Genomic DNA, 26,920 nt, shown 5'->3' on the forward strand with positions numbered 1-26,920 from the left:
ATAATGAAGTTTACTATGAATAATGAAATTCTATAAGGGTATAGAATTTCCTTGTTTCAAGGTAACAGTGATATCAAAATGGGTAATTTATTAAAACTTCTTAGATGATTTTTATGTCATTTTAATCTATGCATTATATTTTAATGAAAAGTGGAAAAATTCTAAGGTAAAAGATACTAGAAATGCCTGGGTAGGAAAACATTAAGTGCATAAATATGATTTAATCATTTGCAAAGAAATACATACATTAATGCCAGCAGTAAAAGGCATAAATTCCAGTAAAATCTTCAGTGTATAAAACTTCATTACCAGAATTTAAAGTAATTTTGAAATAACGGAAATATTCCACAGTGTGAAAACTGTCCCACATGTGCCTTGATGGATATAAGGGAATTATTAAGCCCGGTGTCATTGTTTATAAACCTGAAAATTGGAAACTAACAGGTATGTGATTTCAAGGGAAAAAAAAAAGGTGCACAAACACTTTAACGTAATCATAAAAATGAACAGTAACACAATGTCCAGATTAAGAAAAATGTCTAAATTAGTACCTTAATGCTTCTGCTTTTCAGACTTCAGTGTGTATAGGGAGATTTTTCAAATACAGATCCTGAGTCAGTAGTCTGGGACCGACCCTGAAATGCTCCTAGCGATTCTATAGATGAAGCTGATGTTGTAACTCGAAGGATCACTCTTTGGATAGCAAGTCTTTAAACAACCTCCTTTTAACCTTCTCTTATATGATAACCTTCTCTCCCACCATTAGAATTAACTACAGTGCTTGACCTTGATTTTCTTTATATCTTAACACCTACATATATTTCCCCCAAACTGTGTATGTGCATGTGGAGCACTTTATATCTACCATATTTGAAACTTCCATAGATGAGTCTTGGGATTTTTAACCACTTAATATTATATCTTGGGGGTTAGTTATAACTGTGTCTATTATACTGTGTTATAATATACTCTGTATACTATTGTGTACAGATTGTATACTATTATACAATATACTCTGCTGTATGTTGTTCTATTTTGTGATTATACTATTTATTTGTCTATACTATTACCACATCTTTTTTTAATATTTATTTCTGAGAGAGAGAGAGAGAGAGAGAGAGAGAGACAAAGAGAGCACAAATGGAAGAGGCAGAAAGCGAGGGACAGTGAGAATCCCAAGCAGGCTCCACATTCAGTGAGGAGCCCATCATGGGGCTCAATCCCACAACTGTGAAATTATGACCTGAGACAAAATCAAGAGTCAGACTCTCAACCGACTGAGCCACCCAGGCACCCCATATACTATTATTGTATCTTCTAATTTCCAGCACACACGTAAGCAACAGGAGTATTATTACTATTAACATTCTTACGCATTTATGCAGGAGTATGTCTGCAAGAACTTCTCTGGGGGAAAAGCTGGGGAGGGGAATGATTAGAAAGCAGTGTAATATAAAGTCTGACGCCATTTTTGTTGTTTGACTGCTGACAGCTTGTAAGCCTCTCCCTCTCCTTTCCCCTTTTGCTCCACATCTGGGAAAGCTGATAAGGAAGCTCAGATGCTTCTTCTTTGGGCTCCGGTGGGGCTGTCAAACCCTCACTCTGATGCCACGTCCAAATCACCCCCAATTCCCAAGTCAGTCTCTTTCCTTGCTCCATTAGGTCACTGTCAGACCGGCATGGAAAGGGTGTCTTGCTCTCCAAAACTCCTCATTCAATGAGAAACAAAACTTTCTGTATCCTCTGTCTGTGACATCACCTGTCTCAACATCTGAACCAAATTCCGGAACAGATCCTGCTTATATCTTCAGGGTGGACTTAACACATAGGAGAGGTAAGAAGCACCCAGCGTACCACGTAACACCAGATCATTTTGTAAAGTGTAAATAACTATTATTTATTCACGTTTTCCAGTGCTTCGTACTGTTAAACTTAATTTGTGTAAATCCAGTGGCTACAAAGTTGTATCTTTTTATTTTTGTTTTAGTTGATTATTAATGTGGATGAAACAACTTTTTGTAGGTTTCTTCAGCATAGGATCTCATAATTTTTTTTTTTTATTCCTTGAAATACCTGTATATGCTTAGCTTTTTAAAACTAACTGCTACTGGCTTAAAGTTTGTCATATGTAATAAATGTCAATTCATAATAATTTTCGAACCATTATGGTGCCAGTATTCTTCTATTTGGCATCATGTCCTTTCAATTTACAGAATCTTTTCATAACCAGAATTCTAATATTTGATGTGATATTTACCAATTTTATCACTTGTTTACATCTTGTTTAATATCTTTTTTTTCTCCAAAAAGGTTTAACATTCAATGTTTACGTGTAAGTATCTAACACACCATTTATTGATACGGTGTCATGTGATGAGGGAAGGAATGATCCATTTTCACTTTCTTTCCTCACAGATGACAGGTATTCCCAGAAACATGCACTTAACAATTCATCCTTTTCCTGTTCACATGCAATGCCATTTCTGCCCTATGTACGTTTAGAGTTATTTCCAAGGTTTAAATGGTATTCATTAGTCAAAGTGTATATCTACTTTATTTACAAACATGCTTAAATATTTTACATGTAAAATATTTACATGTAAAAATTATCCTGATATCTGTTACAGAGAACTTCCTTTATATCATCTTCATCAACAAGGTGCTTTCAGTGATCTTGCCTCTTTGTTCCTCCACGGAAAAAAATTAGAAAACATATATCCAGGTCTTAAAAGGTAAACGTATAGGGATTTTATTTGGAATTACATTGACTCTGTAGGTCAACTTTAATAATTTACATATTTAAAAATACACTATATGTCCATTTATTTTATCATATATCCATTATTTAAGTATTGAGATATATCTATATATGGTATTGTATTATCATCTCTTTCATAAAACTGACATGTACATTATGTAACGTATTTTTTACTTGATAGTATAAAAGTAATTTTTGTATTAAATATTTTCAGGAGCACCTTGGTGACTCAGTTGGTTAAGTGTCTGACTTTGGCTCAGGTCAATATCTCATGGTTCGTGGGTTCGAGCCCCGCATCGGGCTCTGTGCTGACTGCCAGCTCAGAGCCTGGAGCCTGTTTCAGTCTGTGACTCCCTCTCTCTCTGACCCTCCCCTGCTCACACTGTGTCTCCCTCTCTCTCTGACCCTGCCCCACTTATGCTTTGTCTGTCTCTCTCAAAATAAAAAAACATTAAAGAAATGTTCTAAATGCTCTCAATTTGTCAACGTGTAAAAAAAAAACCTTAAATTCATCTATACTGTTAAAATCTTTAATTTCAAGCCACTCTATGATAAATGTCAAACAATGCAATGAAATATTTTAAAAATATTTATCAGCCTTATATAATTATGTATTTTCACTTGCAGTCTTTTTAAGCCATGTTCCCCAAACATTACATGTTACTGTCTATTGGTGGACATCATTACTTTTTTAAAATATCAATATCTATTTGGAATTATCCAAAGACTTATTACTTAATGTTTTTCCTTCCTATCCTAGTTCACATGTCAGATCTTCCATCTAAGGAGAGTTTCCTTCTGGAGTTGTATCCTTCAGGATTTCCTTTATTCCTACCTTGTCTGTTTTGCCCTAAAATTATCTTATGTTGCATGCTTTACTGCATTTTTTAATGGTCACAGATATCTGACGTGCACGATGTTTTCATGACATACATTAGAAGCTCTGCTTTACTATATCTGGCTTTTATTATTTCTATTACTTCTCTTTTAAGTTAGTTCTTAGTAATTGCCAGGTGAAGTGCCCTCTTCTCTGCTTGTTTTCTCACATCCTACTCTGTGTTTTATATTTTCTAGGTTCATTACGATCTACCTACTACTAAATTTAATTGTATTTTGTTTTGTGTGTGTTACATTTTATATGCTTAGTCTGAGGATTCATGTCTAAAGCAATTCTGGAATGATTTCAGCTCTATCTCTTCAAATAACGACTTTATCTCATTGCCACTATTATTTTTTGTGGAACTCTGAACATACATGCCTTTTTCAATGTATTTTGTGTGGCTCACTACATAAGACATTGGTTTTTAAAGGGGAAAAAAGAAGGAAGAGGAAGAGGAGGAGACAGAGGGGACGAAAAGGAAGGGGGGAGAAAGAAAGAGAGAGAGAAAGAAAGAGAGAAAGGAGAGAGGAGGGAAGGAAGGAAGGAAGGAAGGAAGGAAGGAAGATAGGAAGAAAAAGAAGATGTAGGAGGAGAAGAAGAGAAGGAATAGAACAATATCTGGCCCATAAATCTTGAAATTTGTACCTTCTGACTACAGAAAACGTTTGCCAACACTAAATCTACGTAGATAATTTGTTTGGATTCATTTTCCAGTCCACAAGTTTTATTTTCCATACTATCTAAACTGTAGTTAAAGTGTCACTGTATTTTCAGTGTCACTGGGATATACGTCATTTGTAGAACATGGATTTTTTTTTTCATATATAGTAGGTCTTTATTTATATTTTTATAACTTCCTTCTCACATTTTCAATATTTAAAAAAAATTAAAGCAGATTTTATTTCTGTGTTGTTGTTGTTGTTGTTGTTTTTGTAATCATGGTGCTTTCTTTCCATAATTGTATCTGAGGAAAAGAGTACAATTGTATTTCTCCACAGAAATATTCCCAACCTGGAAAAACATTATACTGAATGTTTTACTGAGGTTTAATGGGCCATGCTAGTCATACGAATTTGCAGCAAAAATTTCATGAGGACTAACTTATGGTTACAAATTCTCAGGGTAAATATACTTTCCTCCACCCAGTGCCAAATTCAAGAGAGAAAATTTCCCTTATTGTTCCCAGTATTTTTTCATTTACTCTTGTCATTTATTTTAGCTCTTTTAGATGCCAGGTTTGGGCAGTACTGGCTCTGTGTGGGTGTACCCAAGTTTTATATTCTGTCTTCCAAATTCTGTGCAATAATCAATGTTTACAAGGAAAAACTAGGCTGAAATCTTCAAAATCAGAAATATCTCATAGATGACAATCTCTGCTAGATCAACTGAGTCATCTATAATTAGTGCATTTCTTCAGATATGGATATATTTTGATATTTCTTAGATCCTTACTAAGTAGATACAATGATCTTGCTTCCATAGTTTAAAATCATGCCATTTGTAATGATTTTAATTGTCACATATTTATACCATTCATAAAAGTTACTCCCTTTCTAATTCTTCTCTTTCTTCCTGTCCTGCTCACCCCCTATCTTTTTGCCTTTGAAGGTAAAGTTACTGAAAATAACAGTGGGATAATTTTAGGGGCGCCTGGGTGGCTCAGTTGGTTAAGCGCCTGATTTCGGCTCAGGTCATGAGTCGGAGTCTGTGCTGACAGCCAGCTCAGGGCCTGGAGCCTGCTTCAGATTCTGTGTCTCCCTCTCTCTCTGACCCTCCCCTGCTCACACACTCTCTCTCTCTCTCTTTCAGAAATAAATAAAACATTAAAAAAAAAAAAAAACAGTGGATAAATTTCATACCTGAGAGCCTACAGGAATATTTCTAACTAACCTATTCTTATTAATTTTATATGATCTTTCATCAGAATGACATTGTTGACTACTCCATTTTTCATGACTATTAAGACAATCTCTTCTCTATTTTTATTTTCTTTTTTAACTTCTCTTTTTCTTGTGTTTATAACCTTTTATCAACTACATAATAGGCTTCTTACCAACTATTTAATGTATAATTGGTATGTTCCGCTGACCTATCTTCTGCTCTTCAGAATATACTCTTTTGCCCTAGAAATGTTTTTACAGACACATGGTTCCATATTTTAATTTATTCTTAATACTTTTCATAGCGGAGATTATTACCTGAGTACCAGTCATATCCAACTGCTGACTAGAATTTTCACAAAGATCTCTCTTTTCATTAATATGCAATATCCTTTTTAAAATGTCCTCTTTCCCATTTAGCTTTTAAACTTCTAGATATCTGAGAACATGTCACATACTACTTTATCTCTTGGATCTAAGCACAATGCATTGTCAGTACAAATGTTCAATAGTTGTGGCTACTTTATTTCTAATTTTTAAATAGGACATGTGGTTTTAGAATGGATTTTATTTGAATAAATGAAGCAGAAAAGATCTTCAGTGATGTCAATTAAATGCATACTTCAAAAGGAATACTTTTAACAAGTATTTTCACATTTGACATTGATTTATACCAGTAGGGAAAAAAAAAAAGAATTCTAGAGAAGTTAAGCCTCATGTTTGATAGATCTTTTGGTGTCTGCTTAATACAAAATCTGTCAATAAAACCTTCCCAGCATTCAATTTTTTTGTTCTGCTTCTGTGAAAATACAGCCCTTAGGGTCACAAAACATAGTTTGGGCATCCAAGGGTTTTGTTTTTTGTTTAGTTTTGTTTTTCTCCTTTGAGGAAAAACTTCAAAATGGCTTTATTATTTTTATAACTATCTAGGTATATCCTCCACTAATACTTATATTATTAAGTACTTATGGGTCCTTATATCCTACTTGACCTTACTTCTCTGGGCCGTTTAGATAGCATAACAATATGAGAATATGTTTATGAAAGCACCAACAACTACTACTCCCTTATTTCCATTAACTCTTGCACAAGACTGTAAAATTAAAATACAAAGTAATATTCTTCTCCTCATATTATTAAAGAGGTACATGTTTTAGATTAAGTTGTGGTAAGAAGAAACTGACTTTGGATTCAGAAAGTCAAGACTCAAATCTAGCCAAACCATGTGACCATGTTTCCATTTCCTTCCTTCCTCCCTGCCTTTCTTCTCTCTCTCCTTCTCTGCTTCCTAGCTCAGTTTGAAACCTGATTGAAACCTAGCTCAGTTCCTATGTTGAAACCTGGCTCACCATGTTTTTTTTTTTTTTTTTTTAATCAGTAAATCATAGACTTAAATAATACAGGGGCCGTGTCATGGCTAACTGAAAATCTACATATTTAACATAGTTTTCTTAGGATTCAGAGTCTTCAAATTATTTAAATGTTATACTCTGATATGTCCTTATTACTTTGTTTTAAAAAATATATGTGTTTATTGATTTATTTTATTTATTTATTAGAAAAACAGAGTACACAAATGAACCCAGGGCTGGGGCAGAGGTAGAGGAAGAGAGAGAATCTTAAGCAGGCTCCTTGCCCAGCATGAACCTGATGCAGGGGTCAGGTCAATATCATGAGATCATGACCTAGGCCAAGGTCCAGAACCCAAGGCTTAACTGACCGAGCCACTCAGGGCCCCTAAAATATACGTATTTCAACATGATAACATTGATGCCTATTACCTGAATTCAAAAATAGAAAGAATACAAAAATAAAATTGTAAGGGAAACCTTCCTACCTGCACCTCACTATGTTTGCTGTGCATATCTGGGGATAGAATTTTCCATTAAAGTGTGTGTGTGCAAAACACATACTAATCTTGATTATAATATAGTAATACTCAATAATTTTCTTGGTGATTTTTCTATGCAGAGTATATAGACAGCGTGTCTTTCTTTTTAATATATGTCAATAGTTTATTACATGGGAGTAGCATAAATTATTTTATCCAATCCCCTAAACATGACCATTTGAGATTTTTCCATTTTTTTTTTCTTATTACAAGCAAGGCTTTAATGAACAATACACACGAGCTATTGCAATTATTCTCATGAGGTAGAATTGCTGGAGTGTAATATATTTTGTAGTTTTGATTGTTATTCCTGAATTGTCTCTAAAAAGGTTTTGATAAATTATACTCCCACCAATAATAAATGAGAATACTTATTTCTGGCCAAAACTGAGTACTCTGCATCTTTTTACTCCTTCTGCAAACAGATAGAAAATTACCAATAACGACTTTTGTTTAATTTTCATTTAAAATATCTCACCAATTGCATATTAAGAGGTTGAGCTATATTTATCTATTTGTGGTTCCTCTTCTATGAAAGATAATAACTGTATTTCATAAGCAAAATTTCCTGGGAGTATTCAAGATTGAACTGATACATGTTTGAGTGTCAGAAGGTTAAGCAAAACCCCTGTATCCATTCACATTGCATCACTGGGTCTCCAGAGCATATTATGAGGAATGAATGCTGAGTTTGAGAAGCCAGGGATACAGTACTTTCACTGAATATTTTTTATTTGTTATTGTATGTAGGAGTCAATGTGAAGGAAAGGGAAGAATTGAGTAATGTATTCTGTATTAAGCCTTAAAAAGTTCACATTTCCATCAGATGTTTATATCTAGAGAATTAATAAAGTCAAGATTAAAAATGCCTTTCATGTTGCTACATGAAATACAGATTAAAGGCAAGTTGTCTCAGTTTTCATATTAATAGTTTGGAGAAGAAGAAAAATTTTGAATCCCTACTTTTTAAAAAGATCTTAGATTTCGCCTTTAAAGCATTCAGACTTGAAGTTCCTCAGACAGGATGATGTGTTTTTGCCCAAGGGCATATGAATGTCACTCCCTCAGAAACCCATCAGAGCCAGGTCTAAAGTGGCCAGAGGACTTGCTGCAGGCAGGGGGAGATGCATGATCCATCCAGCTCCTGATGCCATCACAGCTCTGTGGGCTGAGGGACTTCCCACCAACATCCTCAGGTCTCACAATGACACTGTCCCAACCAGCTGTGCACAGCTGTAGGGTGGGAATCCAGAGAATGAGAAAACATCCGTATGTCACTATAGGATTTTAACAGCCCATGTACCCAGATCCATAGACTCAACAGTATCCAGTAAGGTACATGGGACAAAACTCTTTATTTTAATCATTATACTGTACTAAGTGGATCAATCTAATGGCAATCTAATGGCACTGTGTTCCCAATTTACTGGCTTAACTATGGACACTTCCATCTATGTGCTTTTTCAGAATATGTACAAATCAAGCACTTATTTCAGACAGAAGCTTGCTCTGACACTGCCTCCTTTGATTTTCAAATGGCAATATGCAGACTGCATGGATAAGACCATCCTATTTAGATCCTAGAATATTTTCAGGAAGAAATGTATCTTAAGGTCATGATAAAAGTGAGAAATTTTTTCTCAAACTATTATTATTATTATTATTATTCATTTTTAAAAATTTTAAATGTTTATTTCTGAGAGAGACAGAGACGGAGAGAATGTGAGAGGTGGAGGGGCTGAGAGAGAGACACACATAGAATTTGAAGCAGGCTCCAGGTTCTGAGCTGTCAGCACAGACTCCAATGTGGGGCTTGAACTCATGAACCTCAAGATCATGACCTGAGCTGAAGTCAGATGTTTAACTAAATGATCCACCCAGGTGCCCCTCAAATTATTGTTTTGTTTTTTTTTAAATAAATACCGTTCTCACAGCAGCAGTCTCAATAGAACTTTTGACAAAATTGTGCAAGTGGAGTACACCAGGTGACCTGTCAGCATTATACGTAGTATGTCCTTTTGTTATTAAATATTTAAATAGGTTTTTAAATAAAATATTAAAAATAGATTTAAGGCTGTTGTTAACTAAATTATAATTATAATCAAAATTGTCAAAGAGCTTGGAATGAAATGAAAATCGATTTGAGAAATTGGATGGAATAAGAAAACTGGATAAGACATAAGCCACAACCAAGGTAGAATGTCAGATATTATATACTAGAAAAATGCCCATTGTTCAGCTATGCAGATTTAAAATAATGTGGAGAAAATCTCACAATATAGGAAGGAAAATACTGCATAGCTTTCTGCAGTGCAATTGGAAAGATAACTGCAAACTGAAATCATAATGACTTTCAGGGTGAGTCCTTAACTTAGAGCTATCCTTGAAGGGGGAGAAAAGGAAGAAACAATCTAAAAATAATCTAGAATCAAGTTACAGCATTTATCAAATTTGTTTTTCCTACACTTAATAAATTGCTGCTGTGGGTATTACATTGGAGGTTATACTGAACAGTTCTCAGGGGTTAAAAATGGATAAAGATACACGAGCATCTGAGACTGATACCAGAACACAATACTATCTCCACAAGGTATGTATCTATCACTATTGCAAATATAGCTATTCCTGTGGCAAATTTACATGGTATTATTTTTGAAGAAAACTGTGATGACCCTGTCATGGTGACAGATGGTTCCAAAGTCATATTCTTTTCATCAGTAATCTAGCTACATGATTTTCTTTTGGCTTTAGTTTTCTGAAGCCATAACTTTTATATTTAAATAATATTTTCTACTTTATGAAAATAGGGTCATTTAATGTATCATAAAATAAAGGCATGTACAAGGTAAGTCAATTACCATTAATATAAATATAATAATTTGCTTATCTTCTTGTGAATACAGTGTTCTATTGTTCTGGGATTGATAATGCTTTAAAATGATTTAAGCAATTCCTCTCTCTGGACATGTAGGCAGGAGTCTATATTATAGCTCAGTAGTTAATAATATCCATTATGAACTTATAAGACCTTGGTTTAAATTTTGGCTCTAATAACCACTAGGTACATTGTTCCAATTACATAAAAGTTTTTCTATAAATGACATTTATTTTTTAATTTGTGACTTTTTTCAGTGTATGTTCTGGATAATATTTTATAGTCATCTTTTTAAATTATTTTAAGTCATCTTTTGCTTTATTTTATTTTTTCTTTTTTTTAACTTTCATCTTTTGAAATCTTTATTTATTTTTGAGAGAGAAACAGAGTGTGAGTGGAGGAGGGGGCAGAGAGAGAGAAGAGACAGAGAATCCAAAGCAGGCTCCAGGCTCTGAGCTGTCAGCACAGAACCCGACATGGGCTCAAACTCACAAACTGTGAGATTATGACCTGAGCGAAAATCGGACGCTTAACCGAGTGAGCCACCCAGAAGCCCCTGCTTTATTTTATTTTAGACTTTGTGGATGAATTGAAAGAATGTTAGAATAATGTTTAGAACAATGTTACAACAAGATTTGCATTAAAAGGGGGCACCTGAGTGTCTCAGTCTGTTGAGTCTGGCTCTTGATTTTAGCTCAGGTCATGATCTCACAATTTGTGAGTTTGAGCCCTGCATCCAGCTCTATGCTGCTTGGCATTCTCTCTCTCTCTCTCTCTCTGCCCCTCTCTTGTGCATGTGAATGCACTTACTCTCTCTCTGTCTCTCTCAAAAACAAATAAATAAACAAAGGAATTTGTATCAGTATAACAGATGTTGTCACATCCTGGAAAGTCCTGTTGTTAACACTATCGTATAGTCACGTATGATCCATAATTTCATTCATCATTGACCGATATTCTATTGGTCCTTATATGTACTATGTTATATTTGGTGTACTACTTCACTATATTATGTAGCTTAAAAAGTGGTAACTTACTACATATAATAAAACCACATATCTCAGTATTATAATATCATACAATGATACAGTATGGTAACTGCCACCGGCATACCACACCAACTAATTAGTATTGCTTCTACGCATACTCTCAACAGCCCATATTCACTGAATGTTTTCCATATGATCAAAACTATCCTAAATGCTTTGTATTTATTAACTATTTAAAATTTGTATAATAAAATTATGAAACTTGAGAGACTCAGAAGAGTTAGATATCTTCCACAAATCATAAATCTTTTCTGTGTTAGAACCAAATCTTAAAATCTGATGTGTCTAATCCAGTCCAAACTTGTTTACCTGCTGCAAGTGTAAAGCCCCTCTGACAGAAATGCATTAAAAACAAGGTAAATAATCCCAATCAAATGTTTCTCTTCCCTTTTTTTTTTACCTTTTCCTCCTTAATTCAAAATATTTGCCATTTATTTTTAAAAGTGTTTCCTTTAACTTCTACTTTGATGGCATATTAAATCTGTTTTGTTTGGGGCCCTATTTAAACAGCTCACCCAAATAGTCTATTTATGTATAAAATGTATAAAATTATACTCCACAAGTAATCAAATACTTTTATATTTTCCCCAAAATATACTTTTATATTTTCCCCAAAATATGTAATGGAAGTGGAAATTACTTATTTTATTTTACTTCCAAATATTTTTAAAATTTGAAATGGGACCTAAAAACATTTGATCCCACTTTCTCAAATGACTGTGAACATGAAAGCTAGCTTCAATAACTATTTGCCAGGTTTTTTTGTTTTTTGTTTTTTACTTCTTTCATTGAAAACATAGAAAACTAATTTTTGGAGCCATCTGCTAATGTGTCTTTAAAATATTTTCAATTTCTCAGTCATTGCACAGGAGCAGAAAGTAGCTTTTGATACTAAACTAAAATTAATGATTTATGAAATGTCTTATATGAATTAGCTTCCATATGTTGCAAGTGTTGAAAAATATATTGTGAATTTTAAAGTCACCTATAGAACTTTAAGGACAGGAAGATACATCCAGTCATCTCTCTTTCTCCTGGGCCACGTGCTCACCATTCCAGACACACGAGAATCCATCCATGTCTAAAGGATCCTCCAGAGAAGATTTCTTAATATGCCGTGTAATGTTTTCTCTCTTGCTTGCTGTTAGTAGAATCTCCTTACTGCTAACTTTATTGCTATTAGTTAAGCCTACTTCTACTGCTCTCCTCTCTATGGAGATGGAGAACAGCTGGCCAATATCTTCTGTGTACAGACATTTGAAATTCTAGAATGCAGAAATAAAAATTTTTCTTTGCCTTTGACTAACATTTTCTACAGTATATTTGAGACTTTAATGTGTTTTCAGGGTGCTCACCTGTGGTCTGAGATCTGGAATTTTTTTTTTTTTTTTTTTTTTTTTTTTTTTTTTTTTTTNTAAGAGTAATAAAGGAATTGTTATATATGACCCTAATATATCATTCTTTCATTTGTTTAAACATTGCTTTCACAGACATGAACCTACCAGGCAGGTCTCATATTTAAATTTTTTCTTCATGTCTGGAAATAAAGGGAAGGGAAACAAATCACCAAAAAATATTACTTTATATTTATACCAACTTTGTTTAAATAATAGCTTTTGTATGGGGACCTTATCACATCCATCCATGAGACTGGATGACATGGATTGACATGGACTATTTCTTTCAACAAACTATTATTAGTTATTCACAGAGCCTCACGACCTATGAGCTTGGTTACAACCACTGTTTGTACAAGTTTCATTGGTCCTGGTTTCTTACTTAAACTGCAGTTGTAACTCAGATTTGTTTGGCAAGGGCTCATGAGACACTAAGTCTAGATATAAAGGAGAAAAATATGAAAATAGAAGCTACACTACACTACAGCATCTAGTCAGGACAATGAACTGATTATGTTTTATCCCTCAAACATAGTGAAAGGCAGGAGTCAGCAAGAGTTTTTGGCAAAAGGCAATATAATAAATATTTCAGGCTTTGCACATCATTGGTCTCTGCTGCAACCCATTCAACTCTGCCATTACATCACTAAAGCAGCCCGAGACACATTGTAAACAAATCCATGACTGTGTGACAATAAAACTTTATTACAACAACATAAGAAACGCTGAAGTTTGCCCAAGGACATTAATTCACCATATCCTTTTCTAGGACAGAGTGCCAGGACCTGCCTTTGTCTACTGGCTTTTGTTCCCTTGGTCCCCCAACCCTCTCCCCTCGTGCAACTCTGAGAAATCATCCCCCAAGAAGAAAACTGAACTGGTAACCCACAAGATCCCATATCTCCTTGTGCCCTGTGCTGGCATCACGGATGGCCGCAGCAGGCATTTTCCTTGTGCGCTAATGAGCGTCATAAGCTCAATCAATCTCAGTATCAGATCCCCCACCTAAGTTTTCTGCTTTTCATTTTTCATAGTTTAGAGCAAAAAAAGGTTTCCCACCGCAAGCCTTCCAAGAGACCAGAGCACTCATCCCAAATTTATCTCCACTGATTGGACAGCCAAATGTGCCTCATAAATTCCATTTCTCAGTTGCTCAGCCTGAAAGAGGCTCATTTTTCATTCTTGTCCTACTTTGTACAATTCATCAGAGAACTGTATTAACTCTCCTTGAAAATGCATGCAATCCTCACCACCCCTGCTGCCCGCAGGTCTAAGTATCACCATCTCTCGTACAGAGTATTAAAACTACTGTATTACCCCAACGTATCTTTAATAGAGCAATTATATACTTAAAGCCTAAGTTTAATCACATCAGAATCCCACCATGAGTCCTCATTTCAACCAGAGTGAGAAAGAGACAAGGCCCCTTACATACGTCCGCACGGCCCCTGTGCATATGATCCGTGCCGACTCCCCACAGTTAGGCTTCTGACTCACCGCTGTCACCCGCTCTCTGAAATACAGCCACTCGAGCCTCTGCTACTTCTTGACTACATTAGGTACAGTTACAAAGCATTTCATCAACTTAATTATTCTGCATGGAATGTCCCCTCTCCCCCACCCAAACCCCCCTTACTTAAATAATGGCATCACCTCTTTCTCTTTTTTGATATAATTCTCCATTCTTTAAGTCCTGACTTGGCCAGCTAATAATTATCACAATCATCCCTACTGCAACCAACCACTCCATCTCTCAAAATACCTCTTACTGCTCTTGCATTTTCCCCTATCAATCATCACCTTCTATCATATTATAGATTTAACTTTTTATAAGTTGTACTTATCATTCTTGACTGTCTACAGATATTAAACTGCAAACTCCTGAGGGCATGAATTCAGTGTTTTCTTCCCAATCATCAAGTGCAATTCAGGACCAGATGGGAGAGGAACCTCAAGCACATGACAGTAAGTAAAAGAAGCCAGACACAAGAGGTTACATGGTGCATGATCCCGTTTATAGGAAATATCCAGAAGAACTGAACCAACAGAGACTGAAAGCAGACTGGTGGTTGCCAGGAGCTGAGGACGGCAAGACAGATTGGGGAATCGTGGTTTAATGATATGGGCTTTCCTTATGAGGTGTTAACAATGCTTTTTACCTAATTACAAGTGGTGGTTGCTCACTATAAACATATTGAATGGCACTAAAGAATTTACTTTTAAATAGCTAATTTTATGTTATATGAATTTCACTCCAATTTAAAAAAAATGTAAGTGTCTATACAGTGTCTTCATTTATGCAGATGCTTGTTATTAGGAGGTCACAAGCTTCAGGAGCAGACGTGACACAGCCTGAAGGCGGGGACTGCTGAAGCAGCAGGTGCAATCAGAGTGCTGGATGACTGAAAGGAGTCACAGCGCTCCAACTCACCCAGTGAATGATATGGGTGGGCTCCAGTTTACCACATACGCTTCGCTGAACCATTGCCCTCCATCCACAAAACATGATCTGTGAGCGTGAGGACACATAACACTAAAACAAGCTGTGAAAGCAAGAGATACTTAGAAGTGTAATACTTGTAGATCTTTCTTAAAAGATCACTTATTAGTGGTCTTTTGAACAAGTGCCTTTGTGTGTATCTCTGCTGAACAAGTGCCTTCGTGTGTATTAATAGTTCCCATTGATCACCTAAAAATGTGCCGTGCCGTCTGTAATGAATAAAACCTGTCAAATGGAAACCAAAAGACAGGGTGATGTTAGAATTATCGCAAATGTTCATCCAGCTGCATCAAAGTGCATCACAAACATAGATTACTCTAAATGTAACCCTTCTTAAATCTGCCCAGACCAGTTCTGGACCTTCAGCTACAAACAGTGGAGGATGGTGTCTGTGCGATATGTCCTTACTGACCTCTTGCAATGTGATGATTGCTACTGTCGTACTGTCCGTCCTGCCCACTGAGGTCTCTGTCTTCTTCTGTCCCTGCCCAGCTGCCTGACAATTTGAATTTCAGCCCTCTACCCTTGAGCTAACATCTATAAACCATGACATTTGTTGACCATTATCTGGCAAGTCAGAGAAAATGGTTTCTTCGACTTCGAATCAGTTAAGTAATCAGGGGGTATCTAGTGTTGGGCTCAAAGGTACAACAGCTTCCTGTTCAGTTGGGTTGGGTACTTCTCGTCATGCCCTGACACACGTCACTGAACATGTCATTTCCATTTGGAGGAGGCATTTCTCTCCCTTTTAGAATGTTGTTACAACATAACCCATGGCATATTGGGCTTTTCAGATCTTAAAATATTTTTTTGTCCTTCTGCAACAGACTTTCAATTGAAGTTCAATTATAGGCTGGCAATTGCCTCTAAAAAGGGAGGATACCCAGAAGCAAACTCAGGTAATTTTCTAAAGCAAAATCCTCACAGTCACCACTGGTTGGCAGTCATGGACTTTTGCCCAAGGCTCCTGTCTGTACATGCTGTTGACAATTCCAGCGTCATTTGAACATTACAGTACTGTGATCCCAAAAGAATCGACCGGGTGATAGCTTTTTGAAACTCTCAGAGAGCCTGCATTGTCCAGAGCACCACAGAAACACACCATTTTTCCCTCACGACATTGTTACAGGGGCTGCTACTAAAATTTCCAGGTGTGACAGGTTATGTCTCCATAAATCAAACAACCCATTCAAATCTTACGCCCCTTGTTTTGATCTCAGAGCTGGTGGAGACAATAACCTATCTTCAGCTGTTCACAGACTCTCTAATGGCTCTGGCCTCTTATTTCTCATCACTTTAACACTCATTTTTGACCCTGTACTTTAGGTCAACAGTCACTCCCTTATGGTTGCACGATTAGTTTTTGAAATACAGGTTTAGTTTAATAGTAGGTTGAGATAACAATATATCATAACCGTATTATTCCATGGAATTGAAGCTAAGTCTCTTCACACCAGTGTGTGGACATGAGCAAGCAAACTTAAAGAGCCCTGCACAGTAAACGAGTATTGGAGCCCATCACATATGAACTCAAACTGACTTTGATTTTTCACCAGATACAAATTAAAAAGAAAGTGTTAGCTCAGTCAATCACAGAATACCAATCTCCTCTACCTTGTTGCTCAGCTTGAATTGCTAATACTGTTAGTGAACACAGCCGATGCTTTTGGAGGTGTGTGTGTACTCTATCCTCTGTGGACTCTAGCTAAGCTGTATAATCCATACGTGTGTCTTGCAGGCCTTATTTTCTAACAGCCCACCAAAAAAAGGGATTTGTGGACATTAATATAATTGCATTTGACACGTTTCAATTTTAAGGCAAGAATTCTTGACTTCTAGGTATCTCATAAGATTTTTCATATAATTTTAAAATAAGCATAAGAATGCTTTTCTATAATTCTAAAGGCTACCAAGAATGCCCAAATAAAAGAGCAGATTTTCATGCAAACCCCTTCCCATCATATCCCATTCAGACATCACGTTTATTCTAGGAATACATTCATGCACAGCTGATGTGAAAACCATTGTAACTTGGACTCATTAACTCCTACTTTAAACCATATATTTTACTTTCCTGCTTTCTAGTTACACCACCATGTGCCCCTAACTTAATTATACTGCACTTACCAATTAATGAACAGGGTTGTGTATGGCACTAAATTTACACCGCTATCCAGTCATCCCAATAAAACTCCTGCACCGTGCACTATGGGTCTTTTACCCATAACAGACCAGGCCTCAACCACACCCTCTGCCAATAGATGCTGAACAACCTTGTACTCAGGATCATAATCTACCTTTTACGTCACACAATATTAATTGGCACTGGTTACAGAGGATCAGTAGCTTCTTCTCTTGCATTCTTTTTTAAAGTTTATTTATTTACTTAGAGAGAGAGAGAGAGAGAGCGAGAGAGCAAATGAGCACAAGGGGAGGAGAAGCAGGGAAAAGGAGAGTCAGAATCGCAAGCAGACCCTGGGCTGTCAGGTGACCTCCTTCTGCATTCTTATATTTTAAAATAGACTGCATGGTTAACAAACACACATGGTCTGGGGGCTAAAGTCTGATGTCAAGGGGCTACTTTGGTCAGCTTCCGGTGACAGCCCTCCTTCAGGCTGCAGACTGTAGAATTCTCACGTGGTCCTCACACGGCAGGAAGAAAGCAAGAGAGCTCCCTAAGGTCTCTTTTATAAGGGCACAGATACCATTTGTAAGGTTTGCAACCTCATAAGCTAATTATCTACCAACCACATCTTAATATCATACCTTAGGAGTACACCTGAAACTAATATAAGACTGTATTTTTAAGTACGTGGAATTAAAATTTTTTAACTTTAGGGGCAGCTGAGTGGCTCAGTCAGTCAAGTGTCTGACTCTTGATTTTGGCTCAGGTCATGATCTCACAGTTGGTGAGATCAAGCCCCACGCTGGGCTCTGCACTGACGGCACTGAGTCTGCCTAAGATTCTACCCTCTTGAATCTGAAACTACTCTACTCCTTGGGCCTCTGCATTGCAAGGTAGCCCACAGCAATGACTATATCACTATAACCACATCCTTCTACATTAGATCAGGATTGGTCTCTGTAACTAATGGCATATGACAAAATTAATGATATGCCTCTTCTGAGAGTAAGTTCTGAAGACTGAGGTTTCTAACTTCAAACCTTAGCTCATGGATTGTTAAATAATTTGCTAGACGGAAAACAGCTTGCCATTTTGGGAGCATTATTAAGGAGTTGTCCACATTGCAAGGAACTGAAGCCTTAGACCAACATCCACTGAGGAATCAAAACCTACCGAAACAAAGGAGTAAACTTGGCAGAGGACTCTGCAGTCCCACTTGAGCCTTGAGATGACTGAATCCCAGACTGACAGCTAGACTGGAATATTTTGAGAGATCCTGAAACAGAGTCATCTAACTGAGCCACTCCCAGATTCCCGACCTTAAGAAGCTCTATGATAATTAATCTTAATTATTTAAACTGCTAAGTTTTGAGTGATTTGTCATGCAGCAAGAAATAACTAATTGAGTAGCAAGTTCTCAGTAGACTTCTACCCTAATGGAATTACAACTTGACAAAATGTGTGAGATTGTGTTGAGCACTGGTTAAAAGAAAATTTATACAACTGAATAAAAATATTAGAAAAGAACAAAGATCTAAAATCAGTACTAGAAATTCCTAACTTGGGAAACTAAAATAAAAAGAGAAAAATAAATATAAATAAGCAGAGAAAAATAGCAAAAACCAGAGCAGAAATCAATTTAATTGAAAATAAGATACCAAAAAAAAATCAATGAAACCAAAAGTTGGTTCTTTAAAAAAAGGAATACTTTTTCTAAATACCCATCCAGTTTAAATGAGAAACAAAAGAGAAAAGGAAATCAAGATGACAGAAACTTTTAATATCAGAAATGAAAGGGAAGACATCACCACTGACTTCTTGAATTTTAAATAGATAGTAAAGAAATATTATGAACAACTGTATATCCACATATTGGATAACTTAGTTGAAATGCAAAGGATACTCAAGATGAATAATCTACCAAAACTCACACAAAGAGAAACAGATAATCCGAATAGATTTGTTTCTGTTAAAGGAATTGAAACAGTAGTTAACTTTTCTTAACAGAAAGCACCAGACCCAGAATGTTTCACTGGTGAGTTCTACCAAATACTTAAGGAAGTAAAGGTACTGATTCTCTACGGTGTCTTCCAGACAATATAAGCAGAGGAAACATTTCCTAACTAGGAGGACAATATTACCCTCATACCGAGTCATATAACTATATTTATGAATAAAGGAAAAATTGAGATTTATACTTTCTATGAATATAAATGAAAAAGTCCCCAACAAAATATCATTAAATTAAAATCTTAACATATGTAAAAATAATTGTACCCCATGACCAAGTGGAATTAATTCCAGAGATGAAAGCCTGGTTTAACTTTTGAAAATTAATTATGTAATTTATCATACTAACTGACCAAATAAGAAAAAAATCATACAATCCTGTCCATAACACAGAAAAGTATTTAAGAAAACTTAATATCCATTTATGATAAGAAAAAAAAATCCCAACAAACTAAGTATAGAGCAATACTTCCACGATTTGATAGAGAACATTTTAAAAAATCCTATGGCTAATATCACACTTAGTGGTAAGCAACTAAGTATTTTCCTGCTAAGGAAAAAAACGTTAAAGGATGCTGTCTTATTAAGGAAAACAATGCAACGATGTCTATTCTGACTAATCTTATTCAACATCGTATTGGACTTCCTTTCTTATGCAATAAGAAAAAACACACAGTATATGGATTGGAAAGAAAAAAATAAAATGGTCTTTGTCACATTATCTATGTAGAAAATCCCAGAGTCAAAAGCAACCAACAAATCTCATAAAACTAATATGCCATTATAGCAAGTTTTCAGGATACCAGATTAATACACAAAAAGCATTGCTTTCTTGCATCCGAGCAGTAAAGCACTAGAATTTGAAATTGAAAACACACACCATTTCACTAGCACCAAACCAAATGACACAAAATAACACAAAACAAACCAAGCAAACAAACAATGAAAAACAGAAAAAAGTAAGTATAATTTTTTTAAAAAATGTGATTGATCTATGCGAAGAAAAAACCAAATCTTTGATAATTTTTTTTAAATTTTTAATGTTTTATTTATTTCTAGGAGAGAGAGAGAGAGAGACAGCATGAGCAGGGGAGGGCCAGAGAGAGAGGGAGTCACAGACTGAAACAGGCTCCAGGCTCCGAGCTGGCAGTCAGCACAGAGCCCGACGCGGGGCTCGAACCCACGAACCGCGAGATCATGACCTAAGCGAAAGTCGGACGCTTAACCGACTAAGCCACCCAGGCGCCCCTGATAAAAATTTTTAAAATATTTATTTATTTATTTTGAGATAGAGAAAGAGAGCAGGAGAAGGGCAGAGAGAGAGAGAGAGAGAGAGAGAGCGAGCTTGACATGGGGCTCAATCTCATGAGCCGTAAGATCATGACCTAAGCCAAAATCACTTAACCACCTAAGGCACCCAGATGCCCTAAAGAAAAATTTTAAAAGATCTCAGTAGAGAGATAATTCATGTTCATGGATAGAAAAACTCAGTATTATTATTAAGATTCCATGCTTCCCAAACTGATATGTGAATTCAATGCAATGCAAGGGAAAATCCCAGCAAGTTACTTTGTGGGTATTGATAAAGTGATTCTGAAGTTTGAAGGCAAAACACAGAGTAACTAAACAATATTAAAAAGAAGAACAAAGTTGGAGAACTGAAACTACTTAAATTTAAGATTTACTATAAATCTATACTAAACAAGACAAGGAAGTACTGCTGAAAGAGAGAGAGGAAGAGAGACAGACAGCAAGAAAAACAGAATAGAAATAGATTAACAAATACGATAGAACATACTTCAGTTCCCAGAAATACTCCTAATTAGTTGATTTTGAACAAAGATGATGTAATTTTGAAATATCTGATAAAATAACCTGTACCCACAATATAAAAAGAACTCTGAAAATTCAATAATAAGGAAAGAGACATCCTAATTAAAACTTACAAGTTAATGAGACTGACTTTATTATGTTGCCTCTTAATGTGCTTGAGATTACTTGACCCTTGAAGAATTCAGAGATTAGGGACATTGATTCCCTGAATAGTCAAAAATCAACATATAACTTTTGACTTACCCAAACTTAATTATTAATAGCCTACTGTTGACTAGAACCCTTACCGATAACATATATAGTCAATTAACAACTTTTTGGTAAGTCTTATGTATTATATACTGTGTATGGATAAAAAATATGCTAGAGAGAAGAAAATGTTATTATTTATAAGAAACAGAAAATACAGTTGAAGTACTGTGCTGTATTCACTGAAAAAAATCTGTGTATAATTGAACCTGCACAGTTTAAATCTGCACTGCTTAAGCCTCAATATCTAGTAAAAATATATTAAAACAATAACATTTTACCTAATTGCATAATAAATAGACAGTAACTGATAATAAGTGGGACCACCGGTGTTATTCGATCATTGGGTCAGCCAAGAAACATGCTCGGGCACTGAATGCCCCAGTCAGAGAGCTGGAATCAAGACAGTCCAAGTTCTCTGCCTTTCGGTATTCATGGTTCTAAGAGAGAGAGGAGTTTTTTGTTTGTTTGTTTGTTTGTTTTGTTTTGTTTTTTAAATGTTTTTTTATTTCTAGGAGAGAGAGAGAGACAGCGTGAGCAGGGGAGGGTCAGAGAGAGAGGGAGTCACAGACTCTGAAACAGGCTCCAGGCTCTAAACTGGCAGTCAGCACAGAGCCCGACGCGGGGCTCGAACCCACGAACTGCGAGATCATGACCTAAGCGAAAGTCGGACGCTCAACCGACTAAGCCACCCAGGCTCCCCGAGAGAGAGGAGTTTTTGATAAGAGTAAGATAATGAAAGGCATAATAGGACACTGCAGAGATTTAAGATTTTAACCTAAAGTAAAAGGACCGCATCTTTAACAAGCTGCATTTTCCTGCCCTTCTTACCTTCCATGTACTTCCCCCACTTCTTGTCATGCAAACCCAGGTTTTCAGGGCTCTAACCCTTACAGTGTTTTATATGTTCCAGAGGTTTATAAGTGCTGGCTTCTCTGTGGCAATGGACGACAGGAGGGCTTGGTAATAACGATGAAGAAACTATTCCTGAAGTCCAGGGTAGTAAAAAACTGTTTAAATCAGGATTACAGTAGTGAAGTGGATAAGGTATCATCCAACTTAAGATTAATTTTGAAAGTAAACATAAGAGAGATTTTTAATGGGTAACAGAGAGAAAACAAGAATGACATCTAGGTTTCTGGGTTGAATAATTAACTGAAGAGTAATCCTCACATGTGGTCATAAGGAAGATTTGGTGGGAGTAGATTTGTAGATGAAACCAACAAGAATTATGTTTTTGCCATGAGTTAAAGATGCCTGTTAGGGACCCAATTAAAGATAGAGAAGTTAAAGTCTATTTAAATTATTAAATGTTTATTCATTTTTGTGAGAGAGACAGAAAGAGAGCACATGCAAACAAGCAGGGGAGGGGCAGAGAGAGAGGGAGACACAGAATTTTGAAGCAGGCTCCAGACTCCCTGCTGTCAGTACAGAGCCTGACATGAAACTTGAACCTACGAACTGTGAGATCATGACTGAAGCCGAAGTTGGACACTCAACCAAATGAGCCACCCAGGTGCCCCAGAAGTTAAAATCTATTTAGAATAGAAGTCAAAACTGGAGAAACAGAATTACAGGTCAATATCAAATGGCATATAAACCCAGTGGACTGGAAAAAAATCTCTCTTCTGTGAATATAAAATAAATTTTCAGGTAACCTAGACTTGAAATAGGTACTTATGATTCAAAGACTAAACATGAAGTGGTGTGTGTGTGTATGTGTGTACATGATATATTTTATATCAACATTATCATTACTGTAATACTAACTGATAGTATCAGTCACTTTCAATTTAGAAATTTGTATGACTAATTGATAATAATAGTAATAAAAGTAATAATGCAAAAGAATTCACCAGGCATGTAACATAAGGAAACACCTGAATGATCAATAAACATAAGAAAAGGTATTTTTAATCTCATTAGCCAAAAGAAAATATTAAATCAAACTATAATGAGATACAACTTTATACCAACCAATATGAAAGTGACAGACAATACCAAGTATTGAAGAGAGAGTGGACCTTTGGGTCTTTTGTACACCACTGGTAGACATGTATTTCAGTAAAATCGTTTTACAAAAGAGCTTGGCAGTTTCTAATAAGTAAAACATGTGTCTGACACCAGATGACTAAAAATACCTCTCCTAGGTATGTGTTCAAGAGAAATATGTACGTATATTCACTAAAAGATAGGGAAAAATGCTTATAGGAGAGTTATTTATTGTGGTCCCAAACTAGAAATGACACAAATGACTTTTCGTCCAATGGATTTGTAATTGTGACCGACTGACACAATTTTCTACAATACTCCAATGAAGATAACCTACTATGTTTAAAATCAACAATATGAATGAATGTTCAAAACACAATGTTGAGCCCAAAAAGCCTGGAAGAAGGTTATTATCATATGATTCATTTATCTTAAAAAGTTCAAAATTCTAGGATTGCAGTGGGTGGAGAATAGTAAACCTATTTCCACACACACACAAAAAGATTTAGCAATAGAAAAATCATCTTTAAAAAAAAAATCACTTAGTCATTGGAAATTGTCAAAAGGCATAGACCAAGTAGATAATGATTCATCAAAGAGAATCCATATATTTGCATAATAATGGCAAGCATCTGTATCATTTTAGCCATGATATGCTTCTTTTCCTATTTGGTTCCATCTTCTAGAAACTTTTCTGGGCACCCTACACAGGGCAGATTAAACCAAGAAGACAGGGGCTCTTTCTGCCCCCAGATCAGGCCTAGGGCTACAGTTACATTTTCATCCCGGCAGAGACAGGCCACAAATGTTTCTTATCTCCCCCAGAACCATGATGCCAAAGCTCTATTCTGGGTGAGCAAGACTAGAAGGATTAGGCCTGGCTTCCCCAGTCAACTTCTACTCATAAAACAGAAGTTATGCTCCAGGTGAGGCACTCTAAAAATAGCTGGCCCTCATTTCCCTTCCCTTAGCTCCTCAGAGAAGAGACGGTTACACAGCCAGAGGAGAAGCTATGAATATGAAGCCAGACCACAGCATTCTGTACTTTCTCATAGAGGAGGGGGTCATTCCAGAAGAAGTGGAATTGTTGCCACCAGCAGCTACTGTACAATTACAAAGAGTTTCTTTCCAGAGGGTGAGACAGGTCATGCAGATAAAGACCTCCACAACACTGCCTGAGGAAACAGACTTTATTTGGAACAGAGCATGGGTGACAAGAAAGAAAGGACAGAAAAGAAAAATACATATATTAAAAAAAAAAATAACCTGTTAAAATTTCACATACCTGATGGAAAACAAGAGTTTACATATTCAAGGATGCAACAAACTACAAGCAGGATATATAAAGAGATTAGCATTCATTTTAGTAAAGGGATGAAAGTCAAAGGAAAGAGTGACTCTTCAAAGCAGAAGAATGACTCGTAAGAGAACCCCAATGTGAGCGGCAGATGGCACCTGATCAGAAACAGTGGAAGCCAGAAGGCAAGGCGACAAGATTTCAGTGTGCAGATTAAAAATAAAAACAAACAAAAATGCCTTATAGTATTTTATAATTCAAAATTATCTCATACAATTAGAGTAAAACAAAGTTTTTCAGACATAAATGAAAACTGAGGGAATTTGTTGCGGGCACACCTGACTTAACAATAAATAGTAAAGGAAATTCTTCAGGCTGAAGGCAAGAGATACCAGAGACTAACTGGAATCTGCATTAAAAAACAACATTGGTAATGGGATTATATTCATAAATATAAAATACAGTATGATTGCATCTTTCTCCTGATGGTTAACAGATTTATAAATCAATTAAATAAAACAAATGTATATAATTATGTTGTTGGTCTTAAAGCATAAAGATATATATTATATTTTGCACTCACAGCACTAAAAATGAGTGGAAATATAATTTTATTAGAATGAGGACATTACAACAGATGGGAATATGAATCTATAGCCAGAATGGTAAATAACATTAATACAACGATTTTTATGTATAAATGCTTTATCTTGTTTTTCCTCACTTCATGAAAAAAATTAAGATTACATAGAGTGAAAATTACAACAGTGTACTATTGTGTTTAAAATAAGCAGAGGTAATATTCAAAACAATGATACCACCAGAATGGAAATATACAGTAAGAAAATCTCTTTACTACACCAAAATTAAGTATGAAGAACATTCGAATGATTTAAGATATATATATATATATATATATCCAGAGCAACCGTTATGAAAATATTTCAAAAATATAATTACCATCTATTAAGTAAATTTAAATCTTACACTAGAATATACCCACTTAATAAAATGATAGCAGTAAAGAAGTGAAAAGGATAAGAGACATGCAGTTTATTTAAGAAATAAAGGAAGAAAAATAGCAGACATAAATCCACTCTATTCAATAATTACATTAAGTGTGAAAGATCTAGAAATCTAATCAAAAAACAAAATATCAACTAGATACAAAAATGATCTAAAGTGGGGAAACTGGGTGCTTCCCACTCTTGATTTCAGCTCAGGTCAAGGTCGCCAAGGTCTCCTTGTCCTACAGGCTGAGCACGGAGCCTTCTGGGGATTCTTTCTCTCTCCCTCTCTCTTTGTCCCTACTCACATTTCCTCTCTCTCAAAATAAATACATAAAAAAGAATATTCAAACTATATAGTGTCCATACTCCTCTCACCTTAGATTAAAAGATACAAGCATGTTAGGGCTCAGTCAGCTAAGTATCTGACTTTGGCTCAGATTATGATCTCACCATTAGTGAGTTCAAGTCCCATGTTGGACTCTGTGTTGACAGCATGGAGCCTGCTTCAGATTCTCTGTCTCCTTCTCTCTCTGCCTGGCCCCAGCAAGCTCCCTTGCAAAAATAAATAAACATTAAAGAAATTTAATATAAATAATAAAAGATAGAAACATGCTGAAAATTTAATGGAAAAAAATATCTTAGTACAATGCAAACCCCTACAGTGAAAAAACAAGAATAACTATACTAATATATGAAAATATACATGTGAAAGCCAAAAAAAGTCATTAAACATTAAGTGAGAAATTTAATAATATACTGTCAATCTATCAAGAATATATAAACTACGTAGACAAATAAACATGTAATAATAAGGCCCAAATATAGGTGAAACCAAAAGTGAGGGAAGTTAAAAAAAAAAACAAACACATTTTTTTTTTGTTTTTACACAATTAAAAATAAAGTTTGACAGGTCAATATCTTACTCAATAATGGTTAGAACAGCTAGGCAAAACACCAGCAATTAAATAAGGAATTTGAATACAGTGTAAACAATTATACATAATAGATACCTATAGGGCACTCCACAAAACCAATGCAAAATATACATTCTTCTCAAGTGCCTATGGCACATGCCCTATTATGGACTGTATGCTAAATTATAAAACAAGTGAACTGTATGTTAAATTAGAAAACAAGTCCTAATAAATAGGTAAATTTGATATAATACAAATAA

Source organism: Crocuta crocuta, unplaced genomic scaffold (assembly GCF_008692635.1).
Source record: "Crocuta crocuta isolate KB4526 unplaced genomic scaffold, BGI_CrCroc_1.0 scaffold88, whole genome shotgun sequence".
Taxonomy (NCBI): Eukaryota; Metazoa; Chordata; class Mammalia; order Carnivora; family Hyaenidae; genus Crocuta; species Crocuta crocuta.